This window comes from Paroedura picta, chromosome 6 (assembly GCF_049243985.1).
Source record: "Paroedura picta isolate Pp20150507F chromosome 6, Ppicta_v3.0, whole genome shotgun sequence".
Classification (NCBI taxonomy): Eukaryota; Metazoa; Chordata; class Lepidosauria; order Squamata; family Gekkonidae; genus Paroedura; species Paroedura picta.
The window spans coordinates 8,616,151-8,637,792 of record NC_135374.1 but is presented as its reverse complement, the minus strand read 5'-3'; the positions used below and the strand labels follow the sequence as shown (position 1 = coordinate 8,637,792).

The following is a 21,642-nucleotide window of genomic DNA, read 5'->3' as shown; positions in this document are numbered from 1 at the left end:
ATCTATCTATCTATCTATCTATCTATCTATCTATCTATCTATCTATCTATCTATCTATCTATCTATCTATCTATCTATCTATCTATCTATCTATCTATCCATCCATCCATCCATCCATCCATCCATCCATCCATCCATCCATCCATCCATCCATCCATCCATCCATCCATCCATCCATCCATCCATCCATCCATCCATCCATCCATCCATCCATCCATCCATCCATCCATCCATCCATCCATCCATCCATCCATCCATCCATCCATCCATCCATCCATCCATCCATCCATCCATCCATCCATCCATCCATCCATCCATCCATCCATCCATCCATCCATCCAAATATCATACATCTATCCATAGGTCCATCTATCCATCCATCCTCCTCCTCTACCCATCATCTCTCTCTCCCATCCATCACTCCATCCCCTGTGTGTATACCCAAATATCATCTGTCTGTCCATCCACCTATCCATCTGCTCTTCCACCCGCCAGCCTGCCCACCCACCCACCTGTCCATCCATCCATCTGTCTTCCCTCCATCCCAGCATGACAGCACCTTCCAAGGGTCCAGGTGTGCCACCTTCGCTTTGTGCTTCCCAATGCTTGCTAGCATCACGGAGAGGAGCTGAGCCATGCCTCTTGGAAGCAGAACTCGCTGTGTTTGCTCGAAATGTTTCTTCAACATGCACACAGGCAAACACCCCTCCGTCTTACTCACCAGGCATTGCATCCACTCCTCTGGTGTCATTTCTACACTGAAATGTTTCTCATCTCTTCCCCTGCATACCGTTTTCTTACACAGCCCCCCCCCCACGCTCCCCCAAATCTTAGCAGAGGCATCCTTTTGGCAGCCTGGCGCTTTCAAAAGGACAGTTGTGAGCACATTTTGGGATCCTGCTTGCCAGGGCTCCCCCGCACCCTTTGCAGAGACAATGGCCTTAACTCCGTGGATTCTGGATTCTCTTTTCTGAATGGGACAGTGCCCAGTGCTGAAAGGTGTCCCAAACATTGGGGGGGGGAGCAGAGGAAGGAGAGGGGGTCAGCAGAGGCGGACGCTGGTCTTTTCCAGCTGGCATGCGAAGGTTCCCAGGAATTGCTGTCTCTGGAGCAGGGAGAAAAGAGTCATCTGTCAACCCCCTTCTTGCTTTCACTCTCTCTCTCTCTTTGTGGTGTGTAACCAGATCCGGGCCAGTTCAGGCTCACGGCACAGACACCCATTCACCTGAGTCCCCTGAGAAAAAATCTCAGGTGATTTACCAGAGTGTCGCAAGCCGGAATGGGCTTGGGGGGGGGGGGAGGCTGCATCCGTCTTCCTTTCAAAGTTTCTAGTCGGACGCATTAAGTGGAAAATATGATATGGTTTTTCAGCCGGCGATCCTAACAGAGGTAATGCCTTTGTGCTTCGGAGGGCCTGAAAGCGTTTAGGACTGCATTGTTGTCTTCCTGCCTGCCCTGACTCTGCCCCTGAGAAGTTCAGGGCAGCATAGGGATTTCACGGACTCTGCATTTTCACAGCACCCCTGCAAGGTAGGCGAGACTGAAAGATGGCAAAGATGCCCAGCTGAGTTTCGAACCCGGGGTTTCCCAGTCCTCATCCTGAAATCTCATTACTGGCTGGGGAGCAGATTCTATTGTTCACTTACAACCTGTAGAAGGGGAGATTCTTCTGTCTCGGTTTTTAAAAACATGTGTATGTAAGTCTTGTGTGGTGGTTAGAGAGTCAGGCTTTCAGGGGGATGTGAGTTTGAATCCCTTACTCTATCCTGCAGCTTTCTAGGTGACCTCAGGCTGGTCAGTCTCATGGCCTCCCCTGCCTTACAGGGTTGTTGTGAGGATGAAGAAGAAAAGTTGTTCTTTATATGCTGCTTTTCTTTACCTGGAGACTCGGGGTGGTTTACCTTCCCTTTGCTCTCCCCACAACAGACACCCTGAGAGGTGGGTGAGTCTGAGAGAACCCTGATATTACCGAAGAAGAAGAAGAGTTGGTTCTTATATGCCTCTTTTCTCAACCCAAAGGAGTCTCAAAGCGGCTTACAGTCGCCTTCCCTTTCCTCTCCCCACAACAGACACCCTGTGAGGGGGGTGAGGCTGAGAGAGCCCTGAGATTACTGCTCGGTCAGTGCTGGCGATCCCAAGGTCACCCACCTGACTGCATGTAGAGGAGAGGGAAATCAAACCCGGCTTGCCAGATTAAAAGTTGCCACTCATAACCACTCCACCAAGAGAGGAGGGTAGTGTTGTAAGCTGCTGTGGAAATATCGTTGGGGGGAAAGGTGGGGTAGGAAGGAATATCGAAATTGAAGTAAATGATGTCAGACAGCAGTTATGAAAACCCAGTGCCCTGTGTCAAGGATATGTGTCTTGTAGGAACAGAGAAGAACGTAAAACCTCTACTGCAGTGGTAGTCAACCTGTGGTCCTCCAGATGTCCATGGACTACAATTCCCATCAGCCCCTGCCAGCATTTGCTGGCAGGGGCTCATGGGGATTGTAGTCCATGGACATCTGGAGGACCACAGGTTGGCTACCCCTGCTCTACTGGATCAGACCAATAGTCCATCTAATCCAGCATCCTGACCCACTGAGTTTCCAACCAGTTCCTCTGGACGTCCAATAACAGGCCACAGAGTGAGGCTTTTCCCTGATGTTGCCTCCTCACTCTGGGATTCAGAGGTTTTGTGCTTCTGAATATGGAGCTCCCCTTAGTCACCATGGCTAGTAGCCTTTGACAGACATTCTCCCGATGAATCTAGCTAATCTTCAAATCTGTTTATTCCTGTGGCCATCTCCTGGCAGCAGATTTCACATTTTAATCTCTTCCTTTGTAAAGCTGTCTTTCCTTTAGTCTATCCTGAACCTACTGCCCATCAGCTTCATTCAATGCCCTTAAGTTCTAGTATTTGGGGAGAGGGAGAAATCTCGGTCACTTCTCTTCACCCCCATGCATATTTTGATACACCTCTCTCCTGACCCCCCTTGGTGGTCTGTTTTCAAGACTGAAAAATCCTGGATTCTTCCGCCTTTCTTCCTGGGGAAGGTGCTCCGGCCCCCTTAATAGTCTTCGTCAGCCTCCTCTGTCCCTTTTCCAGCTCTGCAATGTCTTTTGGGGAGACACAGTGACCTGAACTGCGTATACCTAATGGGGCTGCACTCTGGATCTGTCCAAGGACATTACATCATCGGCCGTCTTAATCTCAGTCTCTTTCATAATATTGAGTTTTCCTGCATTGATGCTTCCATTGAGCTTTCCCTGCGAGCTCTCAGCCTCAGCAAGTTCAGACCCCATCAGCCGATACTTCGAGATGGGATGTTTTGGCCCCAATAGGTCTCCCCTTAGAGCCTCTTGTGGCGCAGAGTGGCAAGGCAGCAGACATGCAGTCTGAAAGCACTGCCCATGAGGCTGGGAGTTCGATCCCAGCAGCCGGCTCAAGGTTGACACAGCCTTCCATCCTTCCGAGGTCAGTAAAATGAGTACCCAGCTTGCTGGGGGGTAAACGGTCATGACTGGGGAAGGCACCACCCCATATTGAGTCTGCCATGAAAACGCTAGAGGGCGTCACCCCAAGGGTCAGACATGACTCGGTGCTTGCACAGGGGATACCTTTACCTTTAGGTCTCCCCTTACATTAAGTTTTGGAGATCCGCCTACTCCAGCATCCTCTTGCAGACAGTGTTTCTGGGAAGCCCCCAAAGTCAACACCCCGATCAAACCTCTCTTCTGCTGTGGATGGCCAGTAGTCATCACCAACTCAAGAGGTCCCATTTTGCTCCCACCCGTCCCACCCAAGGTTGCTGGGACCTTCTAATCCCTTTCCTTCAAAGAAAGGAAGCGTGGCGTAGTGGTCAAGAGCAGCAGCCACTAATCTGGAGATCTGGGTTCGAGTCTCCACTCCCCCACATGCCGTCAGTTTGGAGCAGTGAGAACCAGGTTTGATCTTCCACATCCACACATGCAAGGAGCTTGGTGTAGTGGTTCAGAGTGGAGGCATCTAATCTGGAGAGCCGGCTTTGATTCCCCGCTCCTCCACCTGCAGCCAGCTGGGTGACCTTGGGCCAGTCCCAGTCCTGTTAGAGCTATTCTCACAGAGTAATTCTGTCAGAGCGCTCTCAGCCCCACCGACCTCACAGGGCGTCTGTTCTGGGGAGAAGAAGGGAAAGGTGTCCGTAAGCCACTTTGAGCCACATTCAGGTTGTGAAAAGCGGGGTATAAAAGCCAGCTCTTCTTCAGCTTTGATGTATCCGTCCAGCCGCTGCTCTGCTCGAGGATTGCCAGTGGGGGGGGGGGAGCTCCCCACCTCCTTAGGCAGCCCATTCCATGGCTGAACTACTCAGTCTGTGAAAAAAAATCTTGATATCCAGCTGGTACCGTTCTAGTTTAAAGCCATTCCTGCAGGTCCTCTCCTCTGCTGCCAACAGGATCCTCTCCCCACCCTCCTCCGAGTGACAACCGTTCAGATACTGCCTCTTTCTCTGGTCTGCCCAGAACCGATTGACCCCCGATCCTGACCAGTCACCCCGAGTTCTAGTTTTGTGTCTGCGTGAAAAGAGAGAGACGCTTCTCCCTTTCTCTGCACCATTCATAATTGTACAGACCGATCTCTTCTGCAGAGCAGGGGGGCAGTCGATAAAGCACCTTTCCATTTGTTCCTCGCTCTCAGCATCCTTGGCAAAGAGCCCTGGATAAGCTCTCCCGGTCCCTCCGTAAGCGCCACGGATGAAGCGCTCCCTCATTGCAGGCTGCTCCACGGCCCTGGTTCCATTTATCTCTTTCCTCGTCTTCTCCCTTTTAAATCACAGAGAGGTTTTGGAAGCCAGCAAGGTAATTGCAGGAGAGACGAGAGAGAACGATGAAAGAGACAAAGTGTCCGTGGAGGGGGGGGGGGGGACGACACACAAACCAACGTCTACTAGCTGCCTTGTTTTGCCGTGAAAAGCTTTTTTTTTTCACCCCATCTCCCACCTCCATGGAGTGCCATCCAAGACCCGCTGCCAGATTCCACACCTGGCCCTGCTTGCCATAGAGATCTGGATGTGCTCGAGTGAGGAGATGAGCACGCTTGTTTTCTTTTCTGCCCTGCCCCTCTCTCTCCAACGGGAACTCCCAAGTGGCCGGCGCCGGGCCCCTCTCCCTTGTTTCGGCCTCACAACGACCTTGCGAGGTAGGTTAGGCGAGGGCATTGTGCATGCAGTGGGGTTGCAGAGTTAGAGCAGGCTGTTGCAAGGAGAGAGAGAGAGGTCCCGGAGATCCGTTGAGCCCTCACAAATTGTTATGTCGCTCTAAAGAAAGGACTTTTAAGAACCAAAAAATGCACCATTAGTTTTGTGATATCATTGATGCAGAGAGAGAGAGAGAGAGAGAGAGAGAGAGAGAGAGAGAGAGAGAGAGAGAGAGAGAGAGAGAGAGAGAGAGAGAGAGAACTAGAAGACTTAAAAAAAATCATAGAGGAAATAAATGTTTAGGAATTCCCATTGTCCCAAGCAGCCCAATTCATGATATTGTGAGCTTCAAACCAGTTTCCTCCATATTCTTCCATTCCTTAAACCTTCTTTTAACTCTTGACATTTGAATGTAGCAAGTATGCTCAGAGCCTCTTGTGGCGCAGAGTGGTAAGGCAGCTGTCTGAAAGCTCTGCCCATGAGTCTGGGAGTTCGATCCCAGCAGCCGGCTCAAGGTTGACTCAGCCTTCCATCTGTCCGAGGTTGGTAAAATGAGTACCCAGCTTGCTGCTGGGGGGTAAAGGGTAATGACTGGGGAAGGCACTGGCAAAACCACCCTGTATTGAGTCTGCCATGAAAACGCTAGAGGGCGTCACCCCAAGGGTCAGACATGACTCGGTGCTTGCACAGGGGATACCTTTACCTTTGCCTTTAAGTATGCTCAATATTTGGCTTGCTTGGATTCTGTTTGGGTGGGTGGGTTGGGGAGGTCTCTTTGGAGAAAAAATTGCAAGTTAATATTCTTTTTCTGCAGTGGGACGAGATATGGTTGAGGGACAACGTGTGGACTTCTTATGGAGAAGTTCCTAAATCTGTTCCCAAACTGATCTCAAGACAGCAGAGGCAGGCAGAAATGTTGGGAGGAATTAATGCACAAAACCCTGGGGGGTTGTGGCAGACAATTGGGTGGGAGTTTTTTTTTTTTTTAATGTGTTGGGTGATACGACCATATGTGGTCAAGTTTACCCACACCTTCTCCAAAAATTGCCAATTAGGTGCCTGGAGGGGGTGGGAAGAGGAGGGACCCCGGCCATACAAACCATTACTGGCTAAGGCTTGTCACACATGCTAGCGAAAGCCAAACAAAACAAAACAAAAAAGGCTTTCACACACTGGTAGGAGATGGCAACAGAAGGGGACAGACAACTCTCTCTCAGTAGAGGGGAAAATTTACTCTTGCAGAGTTTTGGTGCCACCACAGAGAAGACCCTTTTCCAGGTTGCCCAGCCACCTAATCTCAGAAGACAGGGGCTTTCCTAGGATGTCCTTAATAGTCAGTTAGGGATGCCAAGCTCAGGTGGGGCTTAGGGATCTCCTGGAATTACAGCTCCTCTCCAGGTGCAGAGATTGGTTGTGCTGCATAAAACAGATGCTTTAGAGCAGGGGTGGTCAACCTGTGGTCCTCCAGATGTCCATGGACTACAATTCCCATGAGCCCCTGCCAGCAAAAGCTGGCAGGGGCTCATGGGAATTGTAGTCCATGGACATCTGGAGGACCACAGGTTGACTACCCCTGCTTTAGAGGGTGAGTTACATGGGATTGTATCCCATTGAGCTCCCTGACTTCTCCAGCATCCATCCCCAAATCTCCAGGAGTTTCTCAGTCTGGATCTGGCAACCCTTCCCCTCTATCCCTCACCGGTGGCCCGGTGGGACTTGCCAACCCTCTGGACAGGTAGCTTCATAAGTTAGGATTTCTAGTTGTTGTTATGACCTTCTGTGTTGCTTCTCCCCTGAAGTCCCAGGTCAGAAAGGATTAGAAGTGATGACATCTGGATTCGGCCTTAGCCAAAGATCCAGACTCCTTCTAGTCTCTTGGGAATGCAATTCCATAAAGGCCCCATTGGGCAGAAGGCAGATGGGTGGGTGTGAAGATGGAATCTCACAAGCATTGTTCCTGATGGTTATTTTCACTAAGATTTGTGTGAAGATGTGATTAATGCATGAGTGAACCTGGGAGGAACTCAAAGCCTGAGGACCTTGTGGGATACACCCAACATTCATTCATTCATTCATTCATTCATTCATTCATTCATTCATTCATTCATTCATTCATTCATTTCGCTTTCATACCAGTTTTCCCCCCAATAGGAACTCAAAGTTGCTTATCACAGAGCATGGTATAGTAATACAATAATTCATTTATCATAGAATCATAGAATCATAGAGTTGGAAGGGGCCATACAGGCCATCTAGTCCAACCCCCTGCTCAACGCAGGATCAGGATCGAAGGCTTGTCGAAGGCTTTCCTGGCCACAGTCCACCGGTTGTCTTGGGATTTATGGGCCGTGTGGGCGTGGCCTGGTGGTTTTAGCCCTTAACTTTTCACCTGTAAGTCTGACTGGTATCTTTGGCGGGAGGACATGGCAAGCGTAGAGGGAAGGGGAACTAGGAAGCACTTTTCATAGTACTTAGGAGACTCCCAGATAAGACAAGGAAGGTGATGTGTCCCCCACCCGGGAGAATTAAATAAAAACCCCAGAAAACCCACAACAACCTGGGAGGCAGGCTAGAAGAAGAGTTGGTTTTTATACCTCACTTTTCTCTCCCCGAAGAGGTCTCAAAGCGGCTTACAGTCGCCTTCCCTTTCCTCTCCCCACAACAGACACCCCATGAGGTAGGTGGAACTGAGAGAGCACTGATAGGATGGCTCTGTGAGAACAGCTCTACCAGGACTGTGACTAGCCCCAGGTCATCCAGCTGGCTGAATTTGGTGGAAGAGCAGGGAATCAAACCCAGCTCTCCAGATTAAAAATCACTGTTAACCACTTCACCATGCTGCTTAGACTGAGAATACGTGAGCTCACTTCAGCAGCACATACACTAAAATTGGAATGCTACAGAGACGAGAATATATGATTGGTCCAAGGCAACCCAGTAAGTCAGAGCGGGGATTCAGACCTCTCAACCTGCAGATGAGATCTGGGTTGAGGACGAGGAAGAACCAGAGGAGGTAACATCACAGACCCAGGGAAGAGCTAAGTGCGCTGGAATAATGCTGGGAGTAATTGGCTACTTTGCCATGGCTTAGGAAGCTTTCCTCCAGCATAAGGGATGGCAAGACGAAACATGACTCAGCCGCATGCTGTGACCTAAAAGGTATGAAGTTTGAAAGGGACGGGCCAAGGAAAACATCTTAGTGAGGCCTCGGGACCAATTGCACAGCTTGACTCAGGTCTGATGAAGCCTCATTTTGGTGGAAGCCTCATTTTCGCTGGGTACCACTTTGGATGAAGGATGCTAACAAACCCAGAGAGGGCCATAAGGAAGGGGCAGGAGTGAGCCAGTGCTTTTGTACCCCACTTATCTCTAACTGAAGGCATCTCAGAGAGGCTGACAATCGCCTTCCCTTTCTCTCCCCACAGCAGACATCCTGGGGGGGAGGTGGGGCTGAGAGAATGCTGACAGAACTGCTCTGTGATCACAGCTCTACCAGGACTGTGGGATGGTAGGTGAATTTCCTCCAAGCCAGGCTGAATTCTGGAGACTTTTGGTGGAGGGATCACTTAGAGATGAAATTGGGGGTCACTGTGGGCGGGCAGGTAGTTGTGAGCTCCTGCATTGTGCAGGGGGTTGGACTGGATGACACTGGAAGTCCCTCCAACTCTATGATTCTGTGAATAGTCCAAGGTCACCCAGATGGCTGCTTGTGGAGGAGCGGGAAATCAAACCTGGCTCTGGATCTCCAGATGAGAACCCAGATTAGAACCCGTCCCTTTCAAACTTCATACCTTTTAACGCGTTGCACCAGGCTGAGTCCTCTGAGCTTCGGCAGCCTCTGCCAAAGCAACCTGTTAATAATTTTGCACAGCCCCTCAAGGCTCTAGTGGCCAATCAAAAGAATTGCTAGCAAAAGTCTCACCTGGCCCTGCCCATTTTCTGTAAACAGGTGACAGGAGTCCAAAAAGGTGTCAGCCTAGGGCTGAATAGAAAATCAAAAACCCACGAGCTGAGTAGAAAAATCAAAATATTGTTTAATATGGTCACTAATGTAAAGCACGATTTTGATTTTCTGTTTTCCTCAAATGTTTTTTTCCCTCCAAATAAAATGGCTGCTTGGGAGGGTGGAGTCCACAGCATTCTGCTGCACTGAGGTCCTTCCCCACCCCAAACCCCACCCACTCCTTGCTCCAGCCCCAAAGTCTCCAGGCGTTCCCAACTCAGAGTTGGCAACTCTAATTACTGCGGCCCAGCAACAGCCCCTGAGCCTTCTGCAGGCCCAGAAGGGAATTGCTACAGATAGGCAGTACGGATCCCATTTTGGATTGGCTGGCTGGGTGTCCCCCCCATTTAAAAGAGCAGTGCTTTGCAGAGTCCTCAAACGTGGCTACAAAGCAGGGATCCCAAGTTCCCTGCGGTGCGATATTCTTAATCCAAAATGTGCAAATGGACAAATTAATTTGTTTACTTGCAGGCTTTGAATTCATTACCGTTTCCTGATGTCTTTGAGGTTCTTAATGCCAGTTTGCTATTTCAACAGCAAACCACTCAAGTCTGCTTAGATGTTCCCCTTAAAACCTCCATCCCCCCCTAAAAAAAATGATGAGCCATTTTCGGTTGCTTGCACGTAAACATCAGAAATGTTAATGCAGGTGTTAATGCAAGTGGCATGGAAGTACTAATGGAAAGTCATCGTCATTTGGCTATTTGAGCCTTAAGTAGTTAAAGGATTTAAAGATTCTTACTATTGTAAACAACCAAAAAGGAAACCAGGCTCAACTGCTGGCAGGAGTGCTGGGAGCAAGGACAGCAGGAGATGCATAACCTCTGCTGCATTCCCACAACACTTCTGAAGGCAACCTGGAAGTGACATAGGGTAGCTCTAGGAATTGCTGGGAAGTCTATGGTAAAGCGATAGAATAGCCAGTGATTCCTAGAGCTACCCAACATTGCTTCCAGGTTTTTCTCCAATGTTGCCATTTAAAAATAATAATTAAAAAACAGAGGCCTGGCAAACCCCAGTCTGATTAAGCCTAAACCCATACAATGTTATTTAGGAATAAAACATGGGAGATGTATTTACAGATCTGCAGGGCCTTAGTTTTTGTTTGACTGCCAGTCTAACGTAATATCAAACACACCAAAAGGGTTCTTTTATTTGTTCCAAAGTGCCATAAATTTTGATGTATTTGTAGGTTTGTATGTTGTTCAAGCTCTTGAACAAACACTCAATAAGAATACAGCCCACTAAAGCCCAATATAACCAGTTGTTTTCAGTTCTGAAAGGCAGCCAAAGACCATGGAGTCCCTTAACCCTGTGGCAAGATTTGCTGTTGTGAAATGTGAGTGGAAAGTGAGAAATTTCCCCTTATTTCATGGTGAGGTGAAGACACCGAACGGAATGAACCGTTTTATTACGGACTGGGTATCCAACATCAGGCTCATGAAGCAAATGTGCTTTCCATTCTGATGTTCCACCAGGGATGTTTTAAAAACGTTGTCCATGGGAACAATAGTCACATCCGAACACCATGACTAGGGTTGGGAAATACTTTGGGGGTGGAGGTGGGAGTGGGCAGGATTTGGGGCTGAGTAGGACCTCCACCCCAAATCCTGCGGAGTCTATGCTATGGAGTCTACCCTACAAAGCAACCCTTTTCTCCAGGGGAACTGATCTCTCTTGCCTGGAGATGAGCTATAATCCTAGGGGTTCTCCAGGTCCCACCTGGGGACTGGCATCCCTAGATGATGAATTTAGTGACACATGATGCATATTAATGCTTGAGAGGGTTTGTTTGCTAATAGGAGGGCAGGGATTGGGGAGGGGCTGTAGCAGAGTATAATTCTATACAGATCACCCTCTAAAGCAGCCATTTTATCCAGGGGAACTGAATATTAGGCTTGCTAGGCAGTGCCAGAGGGTGGTGGGCAGGATATGGGGGGCATGAGCGACTATGATATCATCTCACTTCTGATAAAAGAAAATGGAAGTGAAATATGTAGATCTAAGAATCAATCGAAACTCTAGGGGAAAACCATAAAAGACAATGCTATGTCACTTTCAGTAAACAATTGAAAATGACATAGGGGAGTTCTAGGAATGGCCTGAAACTCTAGGGTAAACCATAGAGATCCCAGTGAGTCCTAGAGCTCCTCCATCCCCACCAGGTTCATGGGACCCCCACAAGCATGGCTGTTCCTCTCCTTTCCCCCAATATCTCACGAAACCAATTCTCGGTCTTTTTTCAAAATCCTGCCTACATTTTCAACAAAGTGAATCACCGGGATAGGGTGTGTGTGTGTGTGTGTGTGTGTGTGTGTGTGAAAAATGAAACGGCATGACATTTGGAAAACAACTTCCACACCAGTGCTTGCAATAATTACTAGTTTGGGCGTCCCTGCTGTGAACTGAATAGAGCTGGTTTGGATCCCTTGCTAATGAATAGCCATCGTTACGATCGCCAAGTACAGAACGCCGTGCTTTCTCTAAAAGGAGAAAGAAGACTCGTGATCTGGCCTCCTTTGTTTGGTCCTACACGAGCATTCTTAAAATATCATCAGCACCTTTAAAATGCCATAAAGTGCGCCTCATTGATTTTGCTCCACTTTCATTGTCTGTCTCATTCGGGTACCTTCTGAGGACTACATATGAAAGCTTTCGATATTAGTATCATTCAGCACTTGGAGAGCTCCTTCACTTTCCTTAGCTATTTTTGCAGCTGGTGAAGATGGTGTCTCTTTTAACCTGCTCTACCTGCCTTTGATAGCTGTTTTAGTAGACAACACAATTGTTCAATATAGAATTGGAAGGGACCACCTGGGTCATCTAGTCCAACCCCCTGTACTATGCAGGACACTCACAACCCTATCGCTCACCCACTGTCACCTGTAACCTGCCACCCCCCTTGAATCTGTAAATTTATGTTTGCTTGTGAAACTCAGTAAGTTGCTTAGAGTATTTAATTATTTATTATTTATTTGTTTATTTATTTGTATTTGCTGTTGAGAAACCCCTGAAACCTTCTTAAGGCTTTGAGAAACCCCAGAAGTGGTGTGACCATGCAGAATATGGTAGGGAAGCAGAGCTGGGTACACGCCTACCTGGGGCCCCTCCCCTTCCCCCCCTCCAGGCCCATAATGGGCCATTTTGGGAGGGAGTGGGAGGACAACATGACCATGTGTAGTCATATCATCTGATAAATGTTTAACAAAATTTAAAAATACGTTACAAATTAATTAACAGCTACCCATTCAAGAAACCCCTCCAGAGCCATCAAGTAACCTTAAAGGTAAAGGTAAAGGTATCCCCTGTGCAAGCACGGGGTCATGTCTGACCCTTGGGGTGATGCCCTCTAGCGTTTTCATGGCAGACTCACTACGGGGTGGTTTGCCATTCCCTTCCCCAGTCATTACCGTTTACCCCCCAGCAAGCTGGGTACTCATTTTACCGACCTCGGAAGGATGGAAGGCTGAGTCATCCTTGAGCCAGCTGCTGGGACTGAACTCCCAGCCTCATGGGCAGACAGCTTCAGACAGCATTTCTGCTGCCTTACCACCCTGCGCCACAAGTAAACTTAGGGTTTCACAAAACCCTGGCTGAGAAAGCATGATCTAGTGGATAGTGTCATGAACCCCTGTTCCTGACCTATAAATTTCATCCCTTTGGATGCTTGGCTTTTTCCTCTGTGCTCCCTGATCTCCCATAAAGCAGTGACACCTTCCTGAGCCCGATTGAAAGCAATGACGTTCTGACAGATAGACACAAACTGGCTGAAAAACTAAAGTTCATCATGAAATTGTGATGTTCCCAAACTGAAGAATCACCACTAACTTCCATGATTTTTGACGCAGTTGTTGTTGGTTTGTGAATAGCAGAAAGCAGGGGCTTTCTGCTCCCCTCAGTTTTTCTTGGGGAGCTGAACACAGGGGTTTCTGAACAACTGAGCACAGCCCTCTGCTCCCCAGGAAAAGCCATGGGAAACCAAAATCAGAGGTTTAATATTGAAATGTGTCACAAACTAGCTTGGTTTGTGAAACGTTGTATTGGGTTGTGGTTCAGTTCATGGTTCAGCCACAAATCATGAACTGAACTGAACCACAGATATCGTCTGCTCCTCTTGGAAACTGATTTATGTGGAAGTGAGCCAGTGTTGAAAAGTGTCCTGCTGAAGAAGAATAGATTACAGATCTTGCCCTCACTGTACATGAGGAAACCAATGCTTAGTGAGAATTGTCTAATTTATAGAAATTATATGTTGCCTCTTAGTCTACTAAATCCGCAGCCAAGGTGAGATTTGAATGGACCACCCACTGGACCATAGCGCCATTTCGTACCCCACGCCAGTTCCCCAAAGAAGGCCCCCATTGCTTCTGCTTAGTGCCATCACTTCCATGGAAAACCAGTCGCTCTAGGAATTGCTGGAAACTCTGTGGTTTACCATAGAGATCCTGGAAATTCCTAGAGCTACACAGTGTCAAGCCCCTGAGGGAATGCCATTATTCCACAGTCAGTAACATCGTTCCCCCCCCACCAATGCCCCTGAAGCTGTCTCCATTTCCTGCCATGATATGGCCACCCTCTCCCTGATCCTGTAGCTTATACACCAGGACTAAGTGTTTAATTTCCCAGGGTGTTGCAAGCAGTGAGGAAAATTGCCAAGCATTCAGCAGCTGAGGCAATGGAATGGGTATGCAGAATGAGCTTGGGTTCTCCAGGCCCCTTCCACCCCTCTGGCAACACACGCAGAGACGAAGTGGATGAATATATAGCCATAAACAACCTTTACGACGGTATTAAAAACTTCTGAGCAAACATTCAAGCTGCAGCCAGCCCACACATCGATTCATTATCCTCCCTCTCGCCTTCAAGTTCTCTCCGACCGAAGCGCTTTGCCTCCCCCTGACAGGATAAAAGGGTTGGATCTTTAAAGGGGTGTTAAAATTAATTTGCAGATAGAATTGCTGGCACTTGGGATTCATTGTAGAATGTTGGCAGCTTCTACGGCGAGGTGCTTTGGGGAGGAGAACCGGGGCCGGCCACGTGCTCGTATGAGTGGAGGATTTGGCTCCCCCTGAAACGGTTATCAAAACTTTTTTTCTTTTTTTTTTACAGTTAGTGAATAATGTGAGAACGACTGAAACTGTATTTCAAAGAGTTACTAGCTTTGGATGGGAGTTGCCTACCCACCGCCAATCAGCTGGCTGCCAGATGGAAACTTACTTCACCAAAAGGGAGATCCATCTGATCGACAGCAATGTGACGACATCACTGCCCACATGACCTGGAAGTGATGTCATCCCAAGCAGGATGTCGGGGCGACAGTCTAGTATTTGGGCCAAAACGGTATGCTCGAAGCCAAATTGACCATGGAGTTTCTGCCCAAATGCCAGAGTGTCACCCTGACATCTTGAACATGATGATGTCACTTCCGGGTCACACAGGCAGGGATGTAGAAATCTCACTGTACGTTGGCTGGGTGTCCCTGTTGCTCCCGATTGGTCCCCCCTCCCCGACCACTTGCAAAGAGGAACCTGGCAACCGTAACTTGGTTGTCGCTGGGAAAGTTGTCTCCTCCATGGGTATTCTTTACTCCCTAGAAAAGAATTATTAGGATTGTATGATAATTTTTTCTTAAGTTATGCGGGGCGATAACGGCAATGTATGAAAGGAGAAAGGAAATGGTGTCTAGACACAATGGAGGGAAATTGCCGTAATGAGGAGGAAGGAGGAAATCATTATAGTTGTACGCTGCTACATTGTGTGCACACGTACACACCTGGTCCCCTTGCTTTGCTGGTAGACGGGTGTCCGCAGATGGGGGGTTTCATTCCGAACGCCTCAGCTTCACAGCTCTCCGTTGCCACTCAGGATACAATTAAGTCTTCCGCCATTACGGAGGAGTTTTAATTTCCGCCGAGCACCTTCAGCTTTGCCACGTTTGGGTAATTAAATATTTAGTTGTGTATTAAATTAGGCATGCCGTGTGCAGTCGTCGGGAAAAAAGGGGGTCTCTTCGTTTTCTGCAGCAGAAATGCTTTACCGGGAGCCCATATCGCTCCCGGTAAATTAATAATGAAGATTTATTATTATTATTTTTAGCTTTAACTGATTATTAAAATCTACGAGAAATTAATTCCGGGATGCAAACTCAACATCCAGAATGGGCCATCTTGGTCTGAGGCAGCAAAGAAAGGATGCTAGTTATCAGTTAATTGGAACGGCCGTGGACAAATGAAGTGAGCCGAGCAGTTGGGTGTATGTCTTGGGGCCGATTACCATACTGCATATTCATCAGTACAGGTTAGATTCTCCCCTCCACTTTGGAATACAAGCCACTTATGAATACGGATGAAGCAGCTTGATCCTCAACTGAGCCATTGGTCCATCTAGGTCAGGGCTGTCTACTCTGACCAGCAGTTGGTTTCTTAGGCAGAGGTCCTTCAAGAAGAAAAAGAAGAGTTGGTTCTTATATGCCTTTTTCCTCTACCGGAAGGAGTCTCAAAGTGGCTTCCAATCACCTTCCCTTTCCTCTCCCCACAACAGACACCCTGTGAGGTGGGTGAGGCTGAGAGAGCCCTGATATTACTGAAGAAGAAGAGTTGGTTTTTATATGCCGCTTTTCTCTATCCAAAGGAGTCTCAAAGCGGCTTACAGTCGCCTTCCCTTTCCTCTCCCCACAACAGACACCCTGTGAGGTGGGTGAGGCTGGGAGAGCCCTGATATCCCTGCTCGGTCAGAACTGTTTTATCAGTGCTGTGAATAGCTCACGGTCACCCAGCTGGCTGCATGTGGGGGAGTGGGGAATCGAACCCAGCATGCCAGTTTAGAAGTCCGCACCCCTAACCACTACACCAAACTGACTCTTCACAAGACATGGCTGCACAAGACCCCTTTGAGGAGCATGTATCGTACCATGGCAGCCGCACCAGTTGTTGATTGAGTTCTGGATCAGGTTTAAAGTGCTGGTTCAAAACTTTAAGGCCTTGCACGGTCTGGGATCTGTAGATCTGAGGGAATGCATTCCCCAGAGGGCTCTTGGTTCAGCTAACTCCAACCTGCTGATGGTCCCTGGCCCCAGAGAGGTGTGCTTGGTTTTAACTAGAGTCAGGGCCTTGGCTCCGGCCTGGTTGAATGACTTGCCGACTGAGGTGGGGCCTGGGGAGGGAAGGGTTTCGGAGGGACCTCAGTGGGGCATGAGTGCTGTAGAGACCACCCTTGGAAGCAGTCACGTTCTCCAGGGGAACCGATCTCTCTGGTCCGAAGGCCAGCTGCCATTCCAGGAGATCTCCAGACTCCACCTGGAGGTTGGAAACCCTGTTCCTACTCTATAGCTGGCTTTCCCCCGGAAGCGGCATAGCAGCAAAGCCAAAGCTGATCCCTCCCACTCCTGCTGCCACTCAGTACGGCCAGCTGGACCCCAAGTTTATCTCTTCGATGAAGGGAAGAAAATATTGGAAACTCGTAGCCCTCCACTTTCAGAAATCACCCCAATAATTCCCCACAGTTTTGAGGCTCACGGTCAGGGTGTCCAATAGAGTGAGATTCTGGAGGTTTGAGGCACTGTGGCTGGGTGGCACAACTTTTGCTTTCTACACATGTCCCAAATACTCGCAGCAATGGGTTTAAACTACAAGCACAACGATATAGGCTAGAGATCAGGAAAAAGAATTTCACTGTCAGAGTAGTTCAGCAGTGGAATAGGCTGCCTAAGGAGGTGGTGAGCTCCCCCTCACTGGCAGTCTTCAAGCAAAGGTTGGATACACACTTTTCTTGGATGCTTTAGGATGCTTTGGGCTGATCCTGCGTTGAGCAGGGGGTTGGACTAGATGGCCTGTATGGCCCCTTCCAACTCTATGATTCTATTATTCAAATTCAGTCTCAGGCACCTCCACTTAAAAGAATCAGGTAAAAGGCAATGTGAGAGATGCCAGCCTGAGGTAGGCTTGCCAGGGCCCTCACTGTGGTGGAAACTAAACATAAAAGGAGAAGAAGAGTGGGTTTTATATCCCGCTTTTCACTGCCCAATGGAGTCTCAAAGCGTCTGACAAGTACCTTCCCTTCTTCTCCCCACAACAGATAGGTGGGGCAGAGAGATAGGTGGGGCAGAGAGAACTCTGACAGAACTGCATTGTGAGAACAGCTCTAACAGGGCTGTGACTGGCCCCAGGTCACCCAGATGGCCGCATGTGGATATATGGGGAATCAAACCCTGTTCTCCAGATTAGAGGCTGCCACTCTCAAACACTACAACCATCAATGTCTCTACATCATTTCCAGATAAAACCTACAAGTAACAGAGACTAACTGTAGGAGTCACCCGAAACGCTATGGTACCACAGAGTTTCCAACAATTCCTAGAGCTACCCCTTGCCCTTCCAGGTACTTGCCCAGACATGTGAAACTCAAATACTTTGGCCACCTCATGAGAAAGAAGGACTCCCTGGAGAAGAGCCTAATGCTGGGAGCGATTGAGGGCAAAAGAAGAAGGGGACGACAGAGAATGAGGTGGCTGGATGGAGTCACTGAAGCAGTCGGTGCAAACTTAAATGGACTCTGGGGAATGGTAGAGGACAGGAAGGCCTGGAGGATCATTGTCCATGGGGTCGCAATAGGTCGGACACGACTTCGCACCTAACAACACCAACAACAACACCAACAACAACAACAAACCAGATATGATGTGGTGATGTTACTGACCCCACTCCTCTGCCCCCAGCCCTCCCACTGCTCAACCCTAGCCTGAAACGCCAGAAAGCTGCTCCCAGTCTGAGTAGCCAACACCGACCTTGCGGGTCGGATTCAGTAGAAAGGGGCTTTGGGTTTGTGCATCGGCCTAAGTGTTGTGACGTCTCCTTTCTCTTCCCTTGCCTCTTTTCCTGTTCGACAAAGTCTTTCTATCTCCGGCTGGAACACTGAGGAGAGGGTGGAAAAAAAACAAACAAACAGCATTTCTTGAAATCCCACAATACAAGGTGCTTTTGCCATCTGCGCTGTTACCGATTTAAAAAGACTCTCTTATGAATACGACGGGCCCGTTTTTAATCACTCCTGCCCAGAATTCAGAATATCCCCCCTGCTCCCTAGAAATAGGTCATAGCTACTGCAGAGGAGGATGATTATTTTAATTGGCATAATTAACTCTTCTTGCAATTATCTTTGCGGCTTGAAAAGACCCGCAATCTGGCTCTCGGCCCCTCCCCACCCTCTCCCGCCCGCCCCGCCCGTATTCAGACAGTATCGCCCCTGTGCTGACGGCTCCCAACATGCTGAGAGCCAGAACCAGGAATTCTTTGGGAGGGCTTAACTTGTACATAATCAGAAGCTCAGGTGTCATTGCGGTGCGTCTGCAGGAGGGCTCGAAGAACAGGGTGGGCATAATTGACTAGAAGGTAATCGAATTACCGGCCGGCTTTTTAAACATTGGTTTCATTACGGGAGCTCATGAGCGTCTTTATTAAAAAACAGCGGTATCCTGGGGGAAATATCTGTTAATCTGAAAAATTGTTTGTATTTTTTTTTTTAAAGAAAAGAATTGTGGATGTGTTTGGGTGAATTCTGGGCAGGGCCCTGAAGAGCGTGTTGAACAATAAATTTCAAAAGTCCTGCCGAGACAGATGTAGTTAAGATGATGTACTTTGCCCGTGCTTGACTCATTGTAAATGCAAGGACTTGCTTTTGGGTCTGACAAGGTCAAGGCAAGAAGCTAGGGAAGAATTAATGAGGAGGATATAGTAAGACTCCAGGGGAGAGGAGAGGAGCAGAAATGATTGTCCTGGGCAAATGTTTTTGGATATTTCATTTGGTGGGATCATTCCAGTAGAGTTTTCAACCCTGTCTCAGGATGTCTGGGAGTTCTATGTCTGGGAGGGCGGAGTTTGGAGAGGGATGATGTCATTTCCGCTGTTCTGCTCTAGGCCGTCTCCTGTAGTCTTCTTCAACATAGAAAGGTCTTTACTGTTTTCTATATATGTTGGATTTGCAATCAGCAGGTAATTGGGTGGTCAGCCTTGGAGGGCTGTTGTTAAGCTATTTAAGCAGCTAAGCGGCACCTGTGTGCTCCCTAGTGGAGCCCGGTGGCCAGTGTTGGGAATTGCAGCCATGAGCAGTGGGAAAATTCCAGCACATGACCTGAGACACTGGTTTGTTTAAGGTGGGCTCCTGCCCACTTCCTGCTTCTTCAGGAAGAAGCAGATCAGTGTATGTCCTTTGCTGAAGCAAGGAGCAGCAACCATTCGGTTTAGTTGTCTCCATCTGCTGATGTGGGCATGTAGTCTGCTTGTAGCCTAGCCATAAAGGCTTGTAACGTGTTTCTTTTGCAACTACTCTTTAAACTTTGTACCCTGTTTCAGTAAGGAGACTGAAGAAGATGAATATGTTATATTTTGTAAGTAATCTTTCCTCTGCCTAGTAACCCTTGACTTCATTGGTGGTCTCCCATCCAGACACTTACCTTAGCTCCCAAAATCGGATGCGATTGGGGTAGCCTGAGACACCCAGACCAGGGCAGCAGCTCTATACTGTTCACCGTTCATTTATTCCTATAACAGCAGTGGGGGAAGGTCACTGGGGATCTGGCCTTTCCTTATTTCAAGCTCAGTACTGCATGATAGTGCGATTGTGCTTCCAAGTTGATGGTGTGAGCCATCAATCATGGCTAGCCACACCCATCCTATTTTGCCACATTCTGCTGATGGAAACAGCTCTGGCCCTACCCAACAGAGAGTGCAATGGGTTTCCCCAAAATCAAAGTGGAAGCCAAGGGAGGCATATTCACCCAAAGAGTAACATGTGGCATTCACTGCTCCAGGAAGTGGTGGTGGCTACAAGCATAGACAGCTTCAAGAGGAGATTGGATGAACATCTGGAGCAGAGGTCCATCAGTGGCTGTCAGCCACAAAGTAGGTGGAAGTCTCAGTCTGGGGTAGTGATGCTTTGCCTTCTTGGTGCTGGGGTGGGGGGGACAGTGGGAGGCCTTCTGGAGTTTTGGCTCTGATGACCCCATGGTTTTGGCCACTGGGTGACATGGAGTGTTGGACTGGGTAGGCCATTGACCTGATCCAACATGGCTTCTCTTACGTTCTTGAGAGCAGAGGTCCATGAATGGCTCTTGGCCACAAGGTACAGATGGAAGACTCTGTCTAGGGGCAGTGATGCTCTGTTTTCTTGGTGCTTGGGGAAGCAATAGTGGGAGGGCTTCTGGAGTTCTGGCCCTGCTGGTGGTCCACCTGATGACCCCTGGGTTTGGGCCATTTTGTGACACAAAGTGTTGGACTAGGTGGACCACTGATCTGATCCAACAAGGATTTTCTTATATCTGGGGCAGTGATGCTTGGTCTACTTAGTCCTTTGGGGGCAACAGTGGGAAAGCTTCCAGAGTTCTGGCCAAACTGGTGGACCTCCTGATGGCCCCTAAGTTTTGGCCACTGAGTGTTGGACTGGAGGGGCCATTGGCCTGATCCAGCATGGCTTCTTTTACTGTCTGGGGCAGTGATGCTCTGTATTCTTTGTGTTTATGGGTAAGAGTGGGAAGACACCTAGTGTCTGGCCCTGCTGATGGACCACCTGATGGTACCTGGGGTTTGGCCACTGGGTGACGCACAGTATTGGACTGGGTGGGCCATTGGCCTGATCCAACATGGCTTCTCTTACATTCTTGAGAGAATGTCCATGAATGGCTCTTAGCCTCAAGGTACAGATGGAAGACTCTGTGCTTGTAAGGCAAATGTGGGATGGATTACAAAGCTCTGGCCCCCATCTAGGAGAACGTTGGATGAGAAGAATTCCGGAAGCTGGTTGCTATAGTGGCTAGAGGGGCAGCCAGTGAGGGGGAGCTCACCACCTCCTGAGGCAGCCTCTTCCACTGCTGAACTACTCTGACTGTGAACAATTTTTTTCCTGATATCTAGCCTATATCGTTGTACTTTCAGCCAGCTGCATGACCTTCCTCACAGGACAGTGGTTCGGATGAAATAGGAATGAAATAACGGTGCGCTCCTTAGAGGGAGGGCAGAATGAAAATGTGATGGACCGCTTTCCAAGGCCACGCTCTGTGAGTCTGAAAACCAGGAAATATGAGTCTCTATTTGGGAACAGCCTAATACATACACATCTCCCCCTCCACCTAATAGCATGCGACAGAAAGCCAGGTTTGATATATATTTCACCCTCTTGATAATGCAATCATATTGTTGCTTCATACGTTCCTCCAGGAAGGCTTTAAGTAGCTTCTCTGAAATCTGCCATGCACACAATTGGCCAATTACGGTGTCACAACATTCTGCAAATTGACAGCAACCCGAACAATGCATTCCTCCAAGCAGAGGCTAATCATGAGGTGATGCGAATGGTATGCGCAGGCATGCGTTCAATCTGCTGAAATGTGATCCAGACCACCGTGTCATTTGACAAAATGGGCTGTCGTGCCCAAGGAATTTGCCTCCGGTGACAACGACACGTGACTTTGGGGTTTTCATTTTGGTTAGT

General features: G+C 48.5%; 1 protein-coding gene across 19 annotated transcripts in view; it reads left to right on the top strand.

Annotated features, from left to right (window-relative positions):
- DLG2 (discs large MAGUK scaffold protein 2) overlaps positions 1-21,642 on the top strand; it is a 1,130,680-nt gene that overhangs the window by 544,519 nt on the left and 564,519 nt on the right. The window lies entirely within an intron of this gene.